Below are 3,910 nucleotides of genomic sequence, written 5' to 3'. Positions count from 1 at the left end.
ACCCTCGATTTATAGAATTATTGTTTTACCCTTGATTTACAAAATTACTGTTTTACCCTCGATTTACAAAATTACTAAAATACCCTTGGTTTGTGAAATTACCGCAATACCCTCAATTTGTAAAACTACCAAAATACCCCTGTATGGTAAAATGACGAATATGCCCTTATGTTCCGTATGACTGATGTGCTTAGGATTTACATATATTGATATTGGAATAGTTAAGTTTGAGTGACAGGTGGTGGTTATCGTAGGTGATTGATTATGGAAACGTTTCAACTTCAACCCGTAACAGGTGTGTACTAACCCTCGTAATAGCTTAGATTAATATTTGCTGAAAAGCCGAAAGCTTCATATTTTAGTGATTTGGGAATTAATATTTAGATCTATTTTCTACGCACGTTTAAGTTGGATTCACAACGGATATGGGGTAGGAAGGTATTTGGAACGTTCTTCAACGAGTAGATCTCTTGGTAAGTATTCGAACCTTCTTTCCATTTGTATCTTGTGGTTTAAGAGAAGCTGAAAACCCCTCTGTCGACTAAGGCTAAAAGGGTTTTTGGTGTTATTTGGTTTGTTGGTGCTAGTGAGGATTAAAGGCTACCGATCGAGGAGTGTGTGAAAAGCTTGGATCATCGGAGTGACTAAATCTAGTCATCAACTTCGCAAAGGTATGAACCCAAGGGCCATTGTGGATGGTGGCGAATGTGTAAGTGATGATAATAGGTAGTTTTCAATTTGGTTTAATATTAACATGGTCTAATCTATAAGTGGTTGATTATAGGAGAAATCGCATAGGAGATCTCGTCAAGGAATATCGTAAATCAGGTGTGTAACGAACCCTTTTTCATAACTTAAAGCGATAAAATGCCGAAAAGCCGAAATGCCGAAATTCGGCATTTCGAGGACTTGTGAGCAAGCTTAACGCTCACTAGTTAGTTAGAATGATGAGATGATGATCGGGAACAATGGAAACGGCAAGGACGTATTTTTGGCGTTCACGGTAAGTTGGGCCTCGAGGGCCTAAAATAGGGCCCAATAGGCTTTCGGGCCCATTTGGGTAAAATTGGTAGAAAATGTAAATATGTTAAATTGCATGTTAAGACTGTTATCTTCATTATGGATATAGGCTAAATGGGCCTAGATGACAAAATCAAATGAGTAGGGCTCATCGGGGTTTTTGGCCCAATAACTCGCTTTTAAAAAAAGTGGGCCGTAATCATTGTATGCACCCATGAATTGTTTGTAAATCATAATGAACATGGAAACCCTAATTTTGGTAAAATTACAAGATTACCCTTATAATATGAAAATGACCGTTTTGCCCTTAGGTAAAATAACCATTATACCCCTAGGGTTTATATATGAACTTAATGCATGGGATTTTGATAAACATGATATGTATGATATGCACATGACATGTGTGATATGCACGTGATATGTATGATATGCACACGAGATGTTCATAAATTCATTGGGTTGGGTTTTTATATGAATGGAGGAAGTGAAAAAGGGCTTATGCCCCGCTTATTAAAGGGCTTATGCCCGCTTATCAAAAGGGCTTATGCCCCAAGTTATCAAAAGGGCTTACGCCTGATTATTAAAGGGCTTATGCCCCGCTTATAAAAAGGGCTTTTGCCCCGTTATTAAAAGAGGCTAGGCCTCCATTATATGATAAAGCGCCTAAGCCGCCAAAGGAGAGTTATGGCGGGGTGGGTCGAGTTAATCCCACATGGTGTGTTGGTTGGTACGGTGGAGAGTAGCGGATGGTGGGTTGAGTAGTCTCCCAGATGGGTTTGCATTCTTTCATTGACATTATATGTGATATTGAAATGGGCCTATGGGCCATACCGCCACCGTAAAGGCTTCGGCCCAGTAATATGAAATTTGAAAAGGCTTCGGCCCAGTGTTATGAAATATGAAATATGAAAAGGGCTATGGCCCAGTACATGTTTGAGATTGGATTTGGGCTTAGACCCAACAGGCTGTTATTGTTTTGGGCTCTGAAAGGGGCTTGTTGCACACGAGTTTCCAAACTCACCCCCTTTCCTTAACCTTGCAGGTGAGCCTTGATGTGGGGACTTGGGCCGGAGGGGATTTAGAGTGGCCACGGTGATCATCTTTGGGCTTTTAAATAAGCGTTGGTTTTCATTAAATTTCCTTTATTATTTATTTTTGGTTTGTAATAAGGCCATTTTTAACTTTTCTTTTATTTCTTTTCGGGATTACTTTAATTTTAATAACTTTAAACCTGGTTGATAATTATTCAAATGGGCTAGACTTAGGACGTGTTTTCAAAATGATACTTGTTTTCAAAATATCTCAACACCACGATTAATCGATTTATCAAAGACGTCCACTTAAACAAATTTAAACTCGATATGACAAAGTATGGCTATGGTTGTGGGCATGTCTAGGATTGGATCCAATTAAAGAGCTTGGTACTTAAGCAGCCTTCATGGCTCACCTCCTCTGTCTCGGATACCTACCTGGTGCCCAGCTTCCATACACTTTGTTAACTCAATAAAATGTATGGTTTTAAAACACTAAAACGGAACGTGGGTTTTCAACTCCAATGTGGCACGTCAGATTCGGCCATAACGTCTGGGCCGGGTTTGGGGTGTTACACATGCAATCAACTAGCTATTCAAAATCAACTTCTCAACTATGCCAATCTATGCTCAGACAAGCTATTTTAAGTGTCATTCATAATTCAACCATATTTTCCAAAAACACAACATTTACGTTAAAAATTAGCATTACCAAAATCAAACATAAGATAGATTTCAAGTTATGCCAACTTTCAAAGTTAACAATTAAATAAAACCTATATACAAGCCACAAAATTGAGCTTTAAAATGATTGAAAAACTACTAAATCAATAACGAGATAGTGTGTGCTTCAGGCAATCAGCTTGACACATTTCGCAAAGTGATAATCTATAAGGAAAAATAAAGGCAACGAAGTAAGCATATTGAATGTTTAGTAAGTCCATATGAAATTTACTTAATTTACCTTAACATTACAATAAATTAAACATTTGAATACACTAGCATTCTATATAGTAACACCCTATAGCCGGTCCAGTCGCTCGACTCGAGCAATAAGGTATTACAACTATAAAACATTAACAATGTTCACTAACCAATCATAAATAACCAAATAAATCATTTCATAAATAAATCATAATCATTTCCATGCTAATCAATCATAACCAGACTTAAATTGAGCATACGGATCATTTAAAACAAACCGGGAACAATTCTAGATTAAAATGAAACTTTTACAAAAAAAATTAAGTGAAAGTGAAAATAAGTGTCACACGACCGTGTGACAGAGCTTTGCCCGTGTGGCTCAAGAACATGGCTGTGAGGCCAAACTGTATAACAACCTATACCTATGTAAATCAAGGTCACACAGCCGTGTTGCTGGGCAGTGTAACACTTTGAGACCATGTGAACAAACTTACACAAAAATCAAAAAGGCCACATGACCGTGTCATGCAACCGTGTGGGGCATATGACCGTGTGGTAGATCGTGTCACAGACTGTGTATGCCCAAAAGACCATCAAACATAAGCCATTTCAGTTACAATTAACCGAGCCATGCATTAACCATCACATTTACCTTTTCAAAATGTTTCCAAAGATGACAAAATATGCCAATTCACATTCAACCTATGTGCCTAACCAATATGCCATCATTAGCACCGCAACTCAAACATTTAAACATAAACCAATCAAGCATCAACCATTAGCAATCCATGTCAACCGTTCCATGAACTCAATACCCAATTAAACACATTACACCATTGTTCACATTGCTAGCATATTATCAACCCAAGTTTCACCAAGTTGCCTAAAGCATTTATACCAAAACAACAATTCAAAAATGCATTTGGATACCAAAA

The 3,910-nt window shown here is 37.7% G+C and overlaps 1 long non-coding RNA gene across 1 annotated transcript; it reads left to right on the top strand.

Annotated features, from left to right (window-relative positions):
- The first annotated feature begins 783 nt into the window (after positions 1 to 783).
- Positions 784 to 2,271, top strand: LOC128295119 (uncharacterized). The gene is made up of 2 exons (XR_008285434.1): positions 784 to 828; positions 2,063 to 2,271. It is a non-coding gene; the product is annotated as an uncharacterized LOC128295119 (long non-coding RNA).
- The last annotated feature ends 1,639 nt before the right edge of the window (positions 2,272 to 3,910 follow it).

Source organism: Gossypium arboreum, chromosome 7 (assembly GCF_025698485.1).
Source record: "Gossypium arboreum isolate Shixiya-1 chromosome 7, ASM2569848v2, whole genome shotgun sequence".
Classification (NCBI taxonomy): Eukaryota; Viridiplantae; Streptophyta; class Magnoliopsida; order Malvales; family Malvaceae; genus Gossypium; species Gossypium arboreum.
The sequence above is the reverse complement of the archived record's forward strand: the minus strand, read 5'-3'. Positions and strand labels throughout refer to the sequence as shown.